The sequence below is a fragment of the Battus philenor genome, unplaced genomic scaffold (genome assembly GCF_028537555.1).
Source record: "Battus philenor isolate CCGP_79_NKW_IND1 unplaced genomic scaffold, ilBatPhil1.0.hap1 SCAF_6, whole genome shotgun sequence".
Classification (NCBI taxonomy): Eukaryota; Metazoa; Arthropoda; class Insecta; order Lepidoptera; family Papilionidae; genus Battus; species Battus philenor.
In genome coordinates, this window is record NW_027181726.1 from 15,004,543 (window position 1) to 15,023,839 (window position 19,297).

Below are 19,297 nucleotides of genomic sequence, written 5' to 3' on the forward strand. Positions count from 1 at the left end.
TCCGAACCTCGGCTTGATCGATTGCAGTTGTCTGGCCACTCACTACTACCATTTTGCAAAGAATTAGCGCTTGGAGAAGAAGTGTCACAATAAATTCTAGCAACGCTTTTATCTAGTATGATCGAGGCCATGTATGCAACGTTGTGAATACGCTGGGCTATATCGGTAACTGTCAGTCACGTATCTCCTGACTCCCGATTCGACCTTGTAAAGAAATCCCGAGCATAGCGGCTTTAACAACCATAGTTACAATCACGACGTTTCCACTAGAGCCAGCGGCCATCTCTTTAGCTCGCCCACTGCCACTCGAAGTTGCCAATCCTTTGGGTTTTATCGGTAACTTTCATTCACGGATCTTCGTACTTCTGATTCGACCCCGTAAAGAATCCCGAGAGGAATAATCCAGAATTACGTAATATCTTAATTATGACAATCTATTGCAGTTTACGTAATGCAGATCTTCGTGTATATATGGTTTCCCTGTGCGTATATATATATATATATATACATGTATACATATATATATATATATATATATATATATATATATATATATATGTATGTGTATATATATATATATATATATATATAAAGAATATACAACATTCTGTCGTATTATGAATTGATATTTTACGTTCGCATCGGTTGGAGTTCGTTCCTTTCCTTTCTTCGATTCTTTTCTTTTAATTTTTTTCGAATTTCTACATTTATATTCTTTATTTTTATTACTATTTACTTCTTGGTGCTAGATTATAAGTGCACATCTCATCTATTGTCCATTAAAGTAAGGTATACCCTATTTAAAAAACAATGGATTCAGAAATAAAAACGAAATGATAATAAATTAGGAGAAATAGTTTTCAAAACTCGACTTGTTACGTATTAAAATTAACTAAAATTTATTATCTGTCCTTACAAAATTTGTACTGTTAGAAATTCTTGGTCTGTTGCATTATAATAAAAAAAATTGCCCAGTGGTCATTTTATACGGGGCGATTGGAAAGCTTCTTGTTGACAAACGAACTATACAATAACTCTTTTAAAATTTTACACCTTTAAACAATCATTTTACAACTAACTTTTGTATTTTTTCTGTTTTTTGTCTTAGTAGATGTAATTGTGTTAAATGTAATATATACTCAGTAAGGCAGGCACCGTGCGTAGGTCTAGGCTTTGACGTCAGAATATCATTGATCGGTCTGGCGCCGCCCACAGGCTGATGCAACCCGGCGTCGGATCTCTCACCCCCACCCCTTTTATTAAGGGAAGGGAGGTAGTCTACCTCCTCCGAGACTGTTCTCGCGTGACTCTTAATGCAATTTGTATGAATATTTTTAAGGTCTCTGATTAATTTAAAAAAATTCCGTATAGTATTAGAATACATGTAAATATTGTGCAATATAAATAAACAATGTAGAACATGTACGAATGATGTATTTAGGCATTACTATTGTGGAATAGGCATTTGTTCAGCTGTGGATCTAATACGACTGAAATGAAATTGCTAATTGATATAATTTCATCGTTACGATATTTTAAATTTCATTTTTGAATATCTTTAAATAATAATCTTCATGAGCAGTGGGTAGCCTAGCGGAAGTGGACTGAAACTTGCGATGGTAGGTCGCGAAATAAATAAAATATTCCGGTCCAATGTGAAAACTGTGTTGCTATATGGATGCGAGACGTGGAAGGTTAAAGATATCTCGCTTCGGCCCCAAGTCTTCGTTAACAAGTGTCTTCGACGTATTCTCGGTATATACTTGCCTGAGAAAGTCTCCAACGTAGATCTCTGGAAACGCTGTGGTGAGATGCCGATCGACCAGCAGATCAAACGCCGCAAGTGGAACTGGATAGGCCACACGCTCCGGAGCGACCCTGATCATATACCGAGGCAAGCCTTAGAATGGAATCCTCAAGTGGCCGCCCAAAGCAAATTTGGCGGCGGACGATCACTGCAGAAGTGAAGGCAGTTGGAATGACGTGGAGTGAAGTAAAGCGCGAAGCTCTAGAATGCTCGGGATGGCGACGTACTGTAGACGCGCTCTACCCCATCCTATGGACATAGGAATGAATGATGACAAGTTAAACCAGAGTTCCCCAAACTGCGACTCTGAGGCAGACGATGGTTCGACGTGGTCTCGAACCATCGTGATAGCACCACGAGGGTTTCGGGGGTAACGTATCCACGCATACCGGGCTATCGAAAAAATAGCACGGCGCGAGGGAAGACCGCGTGGCGATTCCTGACCGGGAGATACTGCGGTCTCCCGTTTAGCGCAGAGGGCGACCACCGGGGGGGAGGGGGGTTAGTGGGTAGGAATCCCACATACCCCTGTCCTCCCCCCAGAGGCAGGGCATCTTGAATACCGGAAGATTTCCCCCACCGAAACAAAAAAAAAAGTTCCCCAAACTTTTTTGTGTCGTAGACCCCTTGCCATGTTTTTCCGTGTTGGGTAGACCCCCTACTTATCTGATATTGATTTCCTGTAAATTTCTAACTGTAGTGAAGTTTGTGTTAAAAACTTAAAGTAAAAACACATGTTAATTTATACATTTATTAATTGAATTTAACTTATTTTTAATTTTACAAGTTCAAAATGTATTGCGTCCAAAAAGCGAATACCAACATACCATACCAACATCCTACAACTTACACAATTTTATAAACATTTATAATATTTTTTTTACTTCATAGGTACTTTTATAAATAATGTAAATGTTTCGATATTATAAGATAGTATGATGTAAGTAGATAGGTACTATCAGTGTATGTGTTAAGATCCGCTATCGTGGACCCCCATTTTCATTTCATGGACCCCCAAATTTTTTTTCGCTGACGTAGACCCCTTGCAAGTTGTCATAGACCCCAAGGGGTCGATATAGACCACTTTGGAAATCACTGAGTTAAACCATTAATTATAACAGTAAATAACGTAACTCGAGACTTATTACACATAAATCAATTTTTTCCTATAAATTCATAACATGAACATCTTACCCCACTTAACCTAATGATCCAGTTTTAATCTTGGAAAGCATACTCACTATCCGAACTATTTTCGGCACGGTGTTCTCGGTCTTTTAATGGATATTTTCGTTTTGGTTACGTTGTACAAAACTCTCAGGTGCCTTAAACGGCGTTATTGTCTTGATTTTTAACTGAACCACAAGATAAATTCGTTTCGTTTTATTTAATAATAAAAAAAAGATCATTTCGTACGGGACATATATACAGGGTGTCTGGTGGTAGATTTATATTTTCAAATTTAAAAATAAAATTTAATATTTGAAACATGGTTTTAATAAAACAATTAAATGATAGAATATATATGCGGGTTTTATTATTCATAGAATATGTCATCCAAATGTCTAACAACTGTTCAAAATGAAGCCTTGTGTCCTCGCCGCACGCTGCAGTATATTTGATTCAATTTAGCTTATTGTATAAAGTTTTATATTTTCTATAATCTGTTACTAGTTTTTTTTTTTTTCGTTATGATACAAAATGCTTAGTTAAAACAGAAGTTTATCTTTGCACGATATTGATTTGAATTATTAAAATACACAAATGTTAATTCTTTCTGAAATATATATAATCTACAAATATATACTTATATGACTTCGATACTCATGGCTGATATAAATTATCTTTATTAAATTATATGTTGGATTTGGTTTTAAAGAATTTGTTGTCATAAAATATATATATAGTTATTTAAAATGGGACATTATACTATATATGAAATAATATTAACTATTTTTAAACCCGTTTGTTTTTTTTTTCAAGTTTGTTTGTAAATATTACAATATCATTTCTTTGAATCATTGGGTAGTAAAGTATGTTGTTTAACTTAAATCAATTCCAATTTTAGTGATCATTTTTGACTAGTTTTTTTTTTTAATAACAATCCATCGCATATTCTATATTTTTTCTGTTTGGGAGTAGAATCATTGTTGTATCGTAATGCAAAGTAAGCTATCATTCGAGAATCGAACCTGGGACCTACAGCAGTACGACAAGGCTCATTACTCAACGTTAAGCACATAATATTAGATAGAAATTCATAGTGATAAGAATTGTCTTCAAAAATTAAGTGTAAAGAAACGACAAGTACGTAACTTAAAATACAATAATTAACCCTTAAATGCATGACTTTTATTTATACTTTAAAAAAAAATATTTATTTTGCAGATAAGTACACTAAAACGCAAGGAAAATGGAAAAAAAATATCTATATAATATTTTTTACATTTACTTTAAAAAAAAACCTATGTTGCAGATATACAACACTGTGCATTTACTCTTAAGTGTAGTACTCATTTTACGTTTAAATGGTGTATTGCAGTTTTACATCATTATGCATTTAAGGGTTAAAGGAATTTGTACGACATACGGTTTACGAGTTATAGATCAAGCACGTTCCAGGATACGTGACGTGGGCGACGCTATTTAAAGACATCCAGGATCCCACTTGCGGTCTTTGCAATGGTTACTTACGTGTTGGTATTAATAAATAGTTAGCGAACGTTCATTGTGAAGTTAATGGTTTACGGTAAAGGAACTATGCGTTAAATTGATCGAGTACAAAAATAAAGTTATAGTTCGGTGTGTGCGCTGAAAGTGCATTTCGCGTACGGAATGAAGGGGGGTGGGTTTGGGCGGGCGGGATGGTGGGGCGGCCGCCGGGGGAGGCCGCGTCAACGACCGCCATTCGCCAGTCTACGAGCGCAGGAGACAGTCCCGTGCGGCCGTGCAGCTGCGTCTCGTCTGCCTGCCGACCACCGTTCGGTTCGACGGCGTGATAGTTAATCAACTTGACACGTGCTCGAGTCAAAGTGCGGACATTGTTATACATTTGTGATGCGTTAGTATGCAGTAGTGTGGATAGCGTGGCATGATGGTGCGTTTGGGTCTGGCGATGGTGGTGGGCGTGGCGCCGGCGTTGGTGTCGTGGTGGCGCGGCCCGGGTTCTAAGCTGCCGCCGCCGCTCGTCACGCCCACCGTCACCCCTACGTCGGAGAAGCTTCCGAAGTGGCCGTCGCGTCGGTCTCCCTCCATCTCCGATTGCCTTGCCAGCAGCAGCGATGAGGACTCCGCCAGATCTATCGTCTGTCACGTACGTCCAAAACTCGTAAGTTCATCGAAATACGTATGATAACAATGTATATATATATATATATATATATATATATATATATAGGTTCAGTGGGTTGTGACTTACCATCAGACCAAATATTTCTTACTCCATAATAGTGAGAAAGACAAGTTGTGTATATTTACACGTATTCATAGACTTTACAATTTCGACCCGAAAGCAATTTCAACCGCTACATCACCGCGGCGTTCGAAATTGAATTCGCAAAACGCATGATTAAATACAAAAATATTGCAGCTGTAGTGGCCACAGCTGTACAACAATACTCTTGTATTAAGCGTGAACGCTACACCTGCGGTATGAAGTATTTTTTATGTGACAAAATAGTTTGGGAATGACTTGCTGCAGTTATTTATAACTGACGGTTTTCTCAGCTAATGAATAACACAGTTCACGATGAATAAGTTTTGTTTTACAATCAAAGTTGCTAAAAGTAAAGAATTCCATTGTTGAAAGTTGATATGTACAACTGGACGCAATATTTATATAGCTTAAATATGAAATTAGATTTTGTACTCTTTTAAAGACGTTTTATGTAAAAATAAAAAACGAACGATAGAAATTATGAAGATTTATTTTAGGTTCGTGGAAGAGTATGTGATATGTTTGAAGCTACGATGCAATTTTGGCTGTGGTGAAGCTTTATAGAAATTAAGTTTGCGGAAAACAAGAGGTCCGCGAGCTATGAGTTACTCTGGGCGATTGTAATCCAGTTACATCAAAGACCTTTGCACGAAAGACGTTTTAGGCACTCTGTGTTTGGCACTAATCGATGTAACATAACTCCTGAAGATGCCTTGTGGAGGGGTGAAACACGTGTTAAGTGATTTAGCGGTGGTAGTTGTGTAATTCCCATTGTTTGCCGCATACGCATTTATCAGCGGGCTGGCGGGCGGTGCATTTTGTTGCATGACTACCACTGCTCCTCTGGTCCTTTTCTTACTTAAGTTTTAAGTGAACTCAGATCCGATGAAGCTTTAAAAGCTTCCGGGCTAACGGCATCAACTACAACCGAAACCAAGCACATAGGACTATATCAATGTAGGTGTATAGTGTTGTGAAAGTAGTGTAAGTTTGCGACGCGGTCCGACCCTGACCGACCTAGCGCTGAATGCTAATTGAAGAGTACAACATACTAGTTCCATCAAATTTGACTCATATGACTTTCTTCTATTGACATACACAGGTGATCAGTATAGATCATGGATGCACAGACCGCGGCCCGCCGGTTGAATACTAGTGGCCCGCTGAAAAATAATACTCTCGTACATTCGAAAAATATTGAATTCTATCCCAGAATAAAACAAAAAAAATTTAATTACCTATACTTCTGGTGGCCGGCCCGCCATCAGTTCATGATTTGTCCGAGTGGCCCCTAGTCTTAATAAGTCTGTGCAACCATGGTATAGATGATACAAATTGAACAACAGTATGAGTAGATGTATAACTCATATTGTTGGTCGTCTTGAAACAAATGCTAAAGTACAGAAGAAAAGTCTCTGAGCGAAACGGACACATGGCATGGCACGGGTGACACGAAAGCTATGCTAGAGATTCCTTTACGAGATTGAGTTAGAAACAAGAACATCCATAGACGAATGAAAGTAACTAATATAGCTTAGCAGACTGGCAAGTCGGAGCGACACTGGGCAGGTAAGCGTGTAGAACAAATGATCACCTGTGCCTTAAGGTTTTCTGTGAACAGGCCTTTCATCTGGTCTTTTTGGAGGTCTATAAGACAGCACGCTGTGAAAGGCAGCAGAAGACTTACAGATGAAATGATAATACAAATTGTCGATGAAATATAATGAACGCAATTTAGTTTATATATCGACGCTTCGATCTCTTTATGAAACCCTATTTATGTAACAAGTAAGAAAAAATTAAACAAATTCAACCAGTTAACTATTACGTCACTAAAAATACCATCAAAGAAGAAGTGTTAAATTGGTCTTATTTCCAAAATTAAAATTTATTTTTATCTCTAAACTTTTATTAGTCGATATGCCAATGTTCAGTATGATTTCAAATTTAATTCACTCTACGAGGTGGTCTGTGCGAGATAGTATGGTTTTTTTAAGCATTGATTTTAACGTTATTTCGAATGCGAAAGAAATATAATTTGCTGTCATTAGTTTTGCACATAATTTGTGCTACAATTTGCTGTTGAGCGAGCGCGTGCCGGAAGTTTGCGCACGGGTTACGCAATAATCGAAAATCTTACACAAGATGATTTCGTTTTCTTTGTTCGCGCCTTGCCTGCGTGTGCCTTGGCCGTCATTATCGTTTCAAGTATCCACTCGATTTTCGAGCGCCTCGTACAATCAAGTGGATCAAGTTGTTTTGGTCCACTCTCACTTCCGCGAAGCATGGACAGCTACCGGTCTTTCTGCGGGTATATAGTGAATATCACCCCGGTGACGTAATTACTAAAAATTGTGGTTCAATTTCATTATGACCCATATATAATAACTTGACGGCGAGGTATTCATATGACGGAGACTTAGTGCGACTCTTCGCCACTATTGGCTTGCTGAGTAGCATTGAAATCTCCCTATTTTTTTCTATTTTATAGTCCCCGCTATTGGGGATCTTTCGTACCTCTATCTTTGGAAAAGACAGGGTCATTCACTTGCTTTATTGTTCACGCTCTTTGTTTTATTATCTTTCTCTTCTTTCATTCCATAATTTTCTCAGTCCGTTTCTTCAGTTCTATTCGTCATACATCCATCCTCAATTACTACATTCTAGGTATCTTGATTTACAATTTTGGACTCCCCTACAGGTTGTATAAGTTATAAACCCTATAGTTGTAAAAGTTTTAAACCTTTTACATCAGTATTTTTCAGTATGCCATGCCCCATTTTGGCCTTTCTAAAATTCTTATGTCCTTCTATGTAAGATTTATATTTTTTATATTAAAGCGAAATGGTTATACTCGAGTCGAATCCACTTTCAAATTGCTACCCTTAACAATCGAATTGTCTCCCAGTGGGGCGTGGGGGCCCACGTTAGGAAGAACTGCTTTACACGTTACATTCCGTGAATTGCCTGCCTAAAAGAGCAGTGTTGTAGAGAATCCTACTGGTTGCAAGAGTCTTCGAGATGGACCTCGGGGTAATCAACACATTAAGGATTGTGGAACTTCTTGGGGCTGATAGGTTTTGGAGGTAATATGAAAACGAAGTTCGATGTGTTTATATACTAACTTTGTTTCTGTTGAAGAAGATGCTGTGGGCTTTTATAGCTGGCCCGGGGGCTTTTATAGCTTCATCTGTACTGAGTTCACGAAACAGAAGGGTCCGTGAAGTAATTAATATAAATTATACTGGGCACTCTCATTCTAGTAGCATGATGTCACGTAGGGAACAGTTCTGCTCGTGTAGATGTGTCCTTTCGCTTTAATATAAAAAATATATATGTTACAAGGCCCCCTTTGGGAGGGAATTTAATAAGGCTTTGGCGCGGCATGGCACATAAAACGTTGAAAAATACTGGCCTGAAGCATAGTACATTATCAAAGTTACAATGTAACCAATACACAATTTTCGATATCAAGGCTCGGCCGCTCATGTCGAAATCAAGCCGTCTCAATACGGGGAAGTCTCGAATGGAAAGCTGCAGATTTCTCTCGCTGTCGCGATCACACGGAACCAGTTCCCGTGTGTCGCATAAATGCCGTCTATAATGGCCGTCGTGTTGCTTTGTTGGAGGGCACAAGACTCTATTTGGGTGTAGGAACTCCACGAGTTTTATAGTTTAAGGATTTTCCTCCATGGTTACGAAAAACATTTCACACTTGAAACATGTGTCAGCCGGCAGTAGCAGTTATCAGTAATGGCCGAGCTGTTTCCTTAAAACAATCTTATGAATTTCCGCAAATGAAAGCTGTGAAGCATGCACCATTCAGCCATGACACCTATGTCGCCTATGACGTCATCGTGCCTTATGTCTTAGAAAATACTCCTGTTCTAATAGTGTCGAGTCATGTAATGTTAATATGTAATGCAGTGTATTAAATAGCGAACGCATATATTAGGCTAAAGTTGTTGGAATAGTTAAGTATCTAATAGGATCAGGCGTTACCTTGCGGAAGTCCATCCTAACGAAGAAAGGGACTAATGTATAGTTACTTCCGCTATGCAGCAGTAGTCGTGCAATGAAATGCACCGCCGATGTTAGACCTATATCTGCTGTTGCCCTGTGGAGGGGTGAAACACGTATGGAATAGATTATAGATTATCGGTGGTGCACTTCATTGCACGACTACTGCTGCATAGCGGAAGTAGCTATATATTAGTCCCTTTCTAAGTGAATAGTTAAACTAGAGGAGGTTACCCGTGCCTTACTAGAAAGCAATAAGGAAAGTCGCCAGAACTTTCAAGACTTCTGTAGGAAGGTCATATGACCTACAATAAGACCAAGTAAAGGTTATATTTGAAATAATTGAAAAATAAGTGATTATTAACTGTGATAATTTTAAAAGTCGATTGAATGTGATGTGCGATAAGGAAATAGAAAAACCAAGTAATATAAAAATGTAAATGTAAGATCTTGCAAAGAAGAAGCCGTGGGAGTGAGGCGATGTAAGAAAGAAACGGTTATATTAGGAATGCAAGATACTGTAAAGAAAAAAAAAGAAATTAATGGAAAATATTAAGAAGGACGAGAAAAGATAATTGTATAAAAAGTCCCTGGTTTACCATGGCTGGGGAGAGCGAGAGGCCCCCAAAAAAGCGCCATTATTATAATGCAGAAATTGTTAAAGTTTATGATACTGCACGTAAAGAAGTCTAGCAGTAAACGACTGAAAATATGACGACGACTGCAAAAGTTGAATAACGAAGATAACCTAAAACTAAAATAAAATTTGTCCTAAAATATTATCGGTGATTATAGTCGCCCTAGCAGTGAGTCATGCGCGCGTTAAATTTTCAACGGATGGCTCAAGTGGGCCCGCCGGAGCACCCAGCTCCCGTTACGCGGATTGCCATAAAGAATCCTGCTGAGACACTTAAAGTTTTTACTTCGAGTGCATCTCATGCATTAATTTGTTGAAGTAACTGATGAAAACTGACTTAAATATATCGTAGCCTTCATTACACATGTGATGACTTAACACTTTACAAAAAATATTTGATTTCAGAATAAATAAATTAATGATAATATAGTACAGTAATACCCCGTTATACGCGGTTTCACTATAACGCGAATTGCAAATTTTGCGCCCAAATGCCTCGAATTACGCGAAAGAGTGCGTATAAATATAATGTAGTCATCAACTTCTCTAAGGTCGCGGGATCCCAATCCCCAACAGTGTTGGGTGTTATGAACGTATTTTACAAGATCGTAAATAAAACGTTACCCAAAAGACAATAGATGTATTTTTCGGTAAAAAAATAAGAGTATGTATTGCATAAAGTGTTCCTAGAATTAAAGTGATTGATTAAAATGATTTGTATTTTTTTGTAATAATTTTTGACTATGTTTAATCATAAACCTCGTTATACGCGAATTTCAGTTAACGCGATTTTTTTTGGAACGTATCCCTCGCGTAAAGCGGGGTATTACTGTATGATACTACCTGTCTCTGCTGAATTTGTAATTTTAAAAGTTTTTATCCCAAGTGAAAAAATAAATTAATGTAACATATTTCACTGTGATCACTTTACATAGGATGTTTGGTATATATATAGATGTGAAAATCTTAATTTTTTTGGCTAACAAGTGAACTTTATTACACCTAAACAGTCAATCTGTATATGACATTATTTTTCACATTATTTCTCGTAATTTGTTTTACCTATTTTTATTATTGCTGACAACACAGCTAATGTTTTTTAAAATATTCAATTAAATATGCAAACGACAAGTCGCATCTGCAATGCAACCCGTCAGGCTGTTAACCTATATCTCTGAATACCACCTGAACGTTGGCATTTGAAAACATACTATAACGTTAGAATATGCTTTAGTAAGCGTGATGCATTAGATGCAGATCAGAATATAGAAGATGATTTACAGAAAATACATATAGTCTTGTGTATTTTTGTTTGCTTTCATAACTTGAACTTAACTGTGCTAATAAATGGATCTTAATATCTCAGGATAGTGAAACGTCGTAAGTGCCAAAATAGGGATTGTAATTTTATTAATTATTTATTATTTGCGACCAGTATTGTGTATGCGTAAACGATGTAATGGGGGGGGGGGGGTCTACCCACGCCGCGTCTACCAGCTCGTGGTAGCTACTTAAATATCTTTCGTCACCAAAGGCTCGCTAGTTTCGGAGTATTTGTATTTATTTTTTCAATAAGAAAGATTTTTTAAAAAAAAATATTTTATGTCTGGAATATTTGTAATATTTAATAATCAGTTTTAGTAACCGTGTAGTATAAATGAATTATATTGAATTTATAGTAAACGAAAAGTATATCTATAACTTTAATTGTAGAATTTCAAATCTACCTAACGGTAAACAAGATATGCTATTACTAAGTCGTATTTAAAGGGAAATTTTAACTAATTATGTCCGTATCTGTTTATGTTCATTATAGCTGTGATATATGCAAAAATAATACATAAATCATGTATGTTGTTCAATACCATCGTTTTGACTGGTTTTATATGATGCTATCTAAAAAAACAATCACACCTGGAATGTTTAAACCCTGCATCGTCTTGAGACAAAGGTACTCTAACATTCCTGACGACGTATCAATCTTATGATTATCACCCTAAAATAAACATATAGAAATGTTACTCTAAACGGTTTAATAATGTAATGCTTTGTTACAACTTCAGACCCTATATCTATGTCAGAAGTGACAGACAAAATCTGTTTTTGGAGCATTTTATTTTGTAAAACTCCATGTATACACCATTTTACTTCCTAAACATAAAATGGTGTCATAAGCCTGATAAATACAATCTCTCACCATTATAAAGGATCTTGGTTGGTAATTTCCCTAATAGTATTCCCCAGTTTTCTCCAGCGCTAGAATTTTTCGAAATGGCGGTAACGTTAGTTCTATTGAGCCGAGGTTTGGACCTTTGGGGTACGCTCAAATCACACAACGTATCCGTGCCCATTCCGTAGAGCATTCGGAGTGCGGGCTACCTCCCCATCTGTTGTATATAAACAGTTTCAGCGCCCTGTCATATCTAATTAAAGAAACTTTTAATCCCAGTAACGAAGAGAATAATTTGTGAGCAAACATGTCCTTACAGTACCTTTTGAGGTGTAAACAAAAGAAGTAAGAAAAGGACCAATATTTAGCCACTCCCGCACATGCAGTAGTAGTCGTGCAACAAAGTGCACCGCCACCGCTAAATTACTCAACATGTGTTTCACCCCACCACGGGGCATCTTCAGGAGTTATGTTACACCGATTAGTGCCAAAGTTGACTCTGTGTTTGGCACTAATCGGTGTAACATAACTCCATCGTTCACTCGCATTGTTTGCCGCATACGCATTTATCAGCGGGCTGGCGGGCAGTGCACTTTGTTGCACGACTACTACTACATGTGCGGAGGTGGCTAAATATTGGTCCTTTTCTTACTTAGGATGGACTTCCGCAAGGTAACGCCTGATTCCATTAAATAGTGAACAAAAGAAGTTTTTTTTTTCAAACGTATGGACTTGTTTTCATGTTATCGATTTACAATTGGTTTAATTATTCTCATAATCGTACGTGTAATGGTTACGCGTGCGATTATGATGCGCGCCAGGCGTATCTAGTTCATACGTTGTGTTCACCTCGCTAATTACGAAAGCGTATCTCCGCGTAGGTTCGCCATTACGCTCGCATACCCCGTCTGCCATTATTTTTAATTAAATACATCCTTCTCTGTTATTCGGCTTAGATTCAAATTGTTAGAATCCATTTGGTTTTACCAAAAGGAAAAAATGTATTGCCAACTTTCATGATGTCTGCTCAACACAGTACTTGAATAATACCATAAACACTACAATATCTGGCGATAAATATTGCACATGGATATTTGGAAAGAGACAATCGGCTAATTTCGGCTCCGTAAAGCGTTATCTCTGTCGGAAGACTGACAAAACGTCACATAGGTAGTGTGGGACAGAGATAGTGCTATACTAAGCCGAAATTAGCCGATTGTCTCTATCCAAAGGTCGATGTGCAATATTTATCGCCGGGTATTGTATTACATCTATGACTGTATACAAGGGAATAAACTACACCAGATCTACAAGAGTAATCTCAAGATAATTTAATTATAATTTTAAATTTTTTATCAGTATAGTTTTAGATTTACATATAATTAAAGTAGTATTGAATCTAGTAAATATTATAATGAAAATTTCGAACCATAATTGTAAAAGTTTTAAAGTCCCTTCGGAGTGATGAAAGAGGATTTCAAGAGGTTTTATATAAAAAAATATTGTAACCGTGATGTTCAAGTTAGTAAACCAGTACTGTTTGAAAATGTTTTTTATTTGTTAATATTTTAGCTATTATTTGCAAATTTCGAATTATATCAAGCTCCTGTAGGTGTCTCATATTCGATTTTAAAAATAAACAAGGAATTACCTGTCAATTCTATTTTGGAATTCCAGAGTCACAAAGTGTTTAAGATCAATCAAAACACTTACTCGCCTGAGAAGACAGTAAGTTAATATGCTCTCTGAAATACGATCACCGCTAAATAAATTTGAGTTTCCGGAAAACTATTTTAAAATCCGTAATCCTGATGACATGTTAATAAACAACTTTATTGTTGTTTTTAGTCAACAACCTTATATATTTCGACCACTGAAGACAATAAGAGATTAAATATGTGGTGTACATTTATCTAAACTTCAAGTTATGGAAACCACTTTGTGTTGAAAATATCTGGGTATGATAAATATTACCTCCTTTTACGAGTGAGATGACGAACTCTGAAAGTTGTTCCTTTTATTATTTTGATTATTAGTAACTCATTGAAGCCACCTCCATAATGTCTTAATTGGACATATAAGTTAACTATACTGTTGGTGGAAGAGCTGGTCGCTACCTTAAGTTTTTGAGGGGGGAAATAGGGAAGGTGCCATTAACAAAACGCACACGAGACGAAAAGAACGGCTTGACATGTCTTTCTCCCTTCTTAAGAATAAAAGTGTACAATGACTTATATAGAATCCGCCTCCATAATTTATTAACATATAAGTATATATGTAGACAGAAAGCAATGGAAAGATTCTGAGGATGCGCCTGGAAGAAAAGCTGAAAGGTCTTAACGACCGTTTGCCGAAATTTATATTATTAGGATCTCAATATGATCTATCTCGTACAATATATTATTAATTGCAGTATTGAGTGCTGGTGTGTTTTTTTTTTAAATAAAATGGCTACCCGAGCGTCACGTGTGTGCGTGCGGCGCGGGCGCCAGCTGCGGTGCAAATGTCACGATATTTACGTACAAGTCGCGTGCGCATCTCGATCCCGTTCGACGGTGGACAGTTAATCGTCCGCGATTGCCTTACGCGCGGCGGCAGCGGGCGGCCGCGGCTTTTTTCCCGCGCTCTCGTCGCCGCGACCGTGATTTTTTTTTCATCACCTCGTTGACAGCCAGTGTCGGTGCGTTCTGCACTAATACTTCACTGTGAGTAGATAATAAAAAAACATATCGACTAGAGATATGACCCGCAAGATTGTTTTGTGTAAGAAAACTGTGATAAAAAAAGAATTAGTAAATAATAAAATAAAGAATTTAAAAAAATGTATCTAGCCACCTAAGAGTAATAAGATGATGGAAGGAAGGCGATGAAAGCAAGAAGGAATGAAAGATGATAATGTGATGGAAATAAGATAAGAATAAAAGAAATTGAGAAGAATGACAGTGAGTGAAAACAAAGACCCTGATCCCAACTAATTGTGGTGCCATAAAAAAAAAGATTGTTTTGTGTTACCGACCGCTGCTATAATTCGCAGTTTACGCCGGTTGTTTTTTTTTTTTAATGGTTTTCGATTATTGTCCTACTGAACTGTTTTTTTATCTGTTTACTAAACTGCGTTTTTTGCTGATTAGGGTTTCAAAATATTTAAAATAAATTCTAAAGTTATTTGAATTTAAAATCTTATATATAAATTGTAACAGACAGCATACAACACAAGAATTAAAAATAAGAACGTAACGCCTTATGTCTTCAAAAAGGTAACAAATCCCTCAAGAGTATGGGTATGGAATATGTAATAGTTTCATGAGTTGTCTTACTTAGACCTTCCGTTTTTTAGTTTTAAATATAAAATTAAAAGTATATTATTAAGTAAATGTTATTACAGTATCCAAGTGTTAATTAAATGCGTGGAACATGGTTTGATAAATCATTTATATGGTTAATATTATATTGTGCACATAAAAAAAGAAACTGTTGACTTTCCAGCTCTTCTCTTACTACTACATGCAAATGCTTACTTAGGTAAAGATATTTTGAATCGTCGCTTTCCAATAGGCTGGTTGGTGGTCAAAGGCAAACTAGTAAGCTATATAAAATAAAAATTATTTCTCTGCATAGCGTCTTTCTTTCTCATGTTGCCAAAGCCGCCCTAACTGCGTGGGCGAACCGAGGTTGGATCCGGATCTCTTCTTGGATCGTCTATGATCCACGCTGCCGTCCCAAGCCGCATACACTCTACACCATGGATGCACAGACCGTGGCCCGCCGGTCGAATACTGATGGCCCGCCGACAGCAAAAATAATACTCTCGTACATTCGAAAAATATTGAATTCTAATTAGTATCAATTCTTTACTGTCTTTAATTAACTATACTTCTGGCGGCCGGCCCGCCATCAGTTCATGATTTGCCCGAGTGGCCCCTAGTCTTAATAAGTCTGTGGAACCATGCTCCACTCGGGTAGAGCGCTTTACTACATGCAAAGTCTTCATGCGACTGGTACGCGTGCAACCAGCTTGGTTTATTTTGAAGTTCACGGACCCTTCCACTCCGTGAACTCAACTCAGATGAAGCTGTAAAAGCCTTCGTTTAACAGCGACAACATCAACAGATAATAAATAGTGGCCAAAGTGTTTTAGAATTTTAAAGTGATCAATTGCGGAACAGCGTTGCTTGAGTTTGAGTTCCTGGAGAATGGAGATATTAGTATTTAATGGAATCAGGCGTTACCTTGCGGAAGTCCATTCTAAGTTATCACTCTCTAACTAATCACTCAACACGTGTTTCACCCCTCCACGGGGCGAGAGGGAGAGAGGGTTGAAACACGTGTTGAGTGATTTAACGGTGGCAGTTGTGTAATTCGCATTGTTTGCCGCATGCGCATTTGTCAGCGGGCTGGCGGGCGGTGCACTTTGTTGCACGACTACCACTGCATGTGCGGAAGTGGCTAAATATTGGTCCTTTTTTTACGGAGATATTAGTGTTAAAGTTCTCTGTATTATCGTCCAATTTGCAATTTTCATTTGCGAAGAAAAGCGTCAGTTGTAAATAACAGTACCGCGTGGTGTAACTGTCTGGTGCGGGTCCAGCGGTCACCATTGTGCCCACCCCGCTGGCCGTGACGGCCTTGCACCTTTGTTGTTGCACACGACGCGAGGTCAATGACACGCGGGTCGGAAAGTATGTCAAAAAGGTTTTAAAAGCAAAACATGGTATATACCTCGCCACAAATAATAGGGGGATCGGAAAGTAATGTTTCTGCACACGTTGATATTTGATTGTCATTTGGTAGGTCATTACGTACTTGGTAGACGTTGTGTACTAGATGGCAAAAGGTTGTTGATAACGAAGGTGAATATATTGTTCATTAGAAATAAAAACTTATTAAAAATGTAGTCGTGTGAATTTAACTTAAGAGAGCGATTTTACTTTCCGGTAGCCTTAATTTTTGAATCCTAACATAGCCCTACCGATCATGTTTGTAAATAGGATTTTACGTATTTTGGGTTTCAGTAAAAAAATGTCAATAAAATTGAATGAATAGTTAATTTTTTTTAAGATTTTTAGTGCCTGCAGGCGACTCTTTCCGGTAGTATTTATTTGCTTTTAAAAAGAATAAGGTAGTAATATTAATAAATAATATAATTATCAAATCAACACCACGAACGAAGAGGTCGACATTGAACTTATCAATCGTTAAGAATGACGTCACAGCGCGCGGGTCGCGGGGGACCCCCTGATAATGGCGCCTCGTTAGCCGCTTTCAAGTGCCATTAGCTACTTTAATGTTAATTACTTTAATAAGGTTAAACGTGTACAGTTATAATTCACCAAATTTTTGGAATTTTTATTCCGAAAATATCATTCCTGCCGTTGGATATTTTCTGCGATAGGCCTCCCTGCGTCGTTTCAGCTTAAAGACGCTCAATATAGATCCCCCAAGATATTTTTGAGGGGATATACCATAATCGCCACGCTTGGCAAGTGAATGAGCGATCGCATATGGTACGCATAGGACGCTGCCGCCCATCTTCTGTAACGTTGCAAGGTAACGTCCCATAAATCTTAGTTAAAATTTTAACCAAAAAAATATTATCACGAGAAACGTCTCATAAATCGCAATACAGCAAAAAATTGTTCAACCCTTAGCGGGTAACGGTACGTCTCAAGTGGCGTGGGGTCGTGGGAGCATGCTATTGGTTTAACGGATCTTTGTTTTTATAACAAAAATTCCAAGGCGCCCGCGCACCAGCACACAGAGTTTACACCAGTGCTCGGGAGAAGGATCCAGGCCTCGGTCGCGTTCACTAGCTAGGTGTCGTCTCACGCACCGACGCACACTCTTTGTGTCGGTTGCGTTCACCAGCTATGTGTCTTCATACGCGCCGGGGCCAATTAGAATTTACGTTATGAATTCACGCCTTGGTCCTATTCATTCTCCGGGCATCATTTAGTTCACGCCACAACCTTTACATCGTCTCGCACCCCAAGGGGTAAGTGTTGAACAAATATTATGAAGACATCATTATTAAGTAGCGTTCATCTATAAGTTAGAGCTCAACATTTTGTTTGTGTCCATAGTTCCATCATTATGTATTCATTATTACTTTTCAATTTGTTTATTTATTTATCTCTTCTATCTTTGTTTTACATGCTTTACATTTTGTAACTCCGTTCTGACAGTAAACAATCACATCAACTGCTTTCGGTTTCTACCTTTCCTTCATCGCAAGCCATCTCCGGGTTTACTGTCAGCGGAGCAAATTGTACATATACTTATATATGTATATCATAACTGTGACATTTATTCACAGGTGCTATCTTTACACTACAAGTTTTACACTGCAAAGTTTACACTGCGACTTTTATGCTGCGACTTTTATACTGCAAGTTTTACACTGCAAGTTTTATACTGCAAGTTTTATACTGCAAGTTTTACACTGCAAGTTTTACACTGTTGAAATTATATCACCGTGCACCGGAACCGACACATACTGCAACCTACCGGCGCTCCCTGCTCTCGACTTGCTGCCGCCTGACCAGTCCTGGGAGATCGTGCAGCTGCCTACCACCACCATCAGGGGAGTACCGAACTGCGGTGCAAAATTAGACCAGGCCTTCTGCCCACTACCCTTAGTTAGTTAATTAAACATATATATATTTTTCTTTGTGTGCCTTTTTGTTGCCAACAACCACTACCCATTTTTATTAAATATATATATATTCTTCTTAGAACGGCACACTTCTAGATCTTTTTTGTGAACACTGACAATCCTGCATAATTGATGCACAAAGTGTGAATTATTTTACATTGTAGTCCCGGAATTGAACCCGCGACCGACAATTTCAAATCTGGCTTCTACCATTAAACTACCGCTGCTCTATAGATTTCTAATAGAACCAGGTTAGAAGGAAGCACCCTGCAGCGGGCGTCTTCAAACGACCTTGACATGGTCCATTTTCAATAGATTCAGGCGTTACCGTGCGGAAGTCCATCCTAACTAAGAAAGGGACTAATATATAGTTACTTCCGCTATTGTTTATTGCACCACTATTGCTGCATAGCTGAAGTAGCTATGTATTAGTCCCTTTATTAATAAGGTCCATTTCATTATGACTCATACATGACGACTTAAGGCTGTATATTCAGGTCATCTCTTCACGTTATGGGTGAACGTCCTGCTCAACGCTTATCGGTGCGTGGTGTGCACTCCTAAGCCCTAAAGCC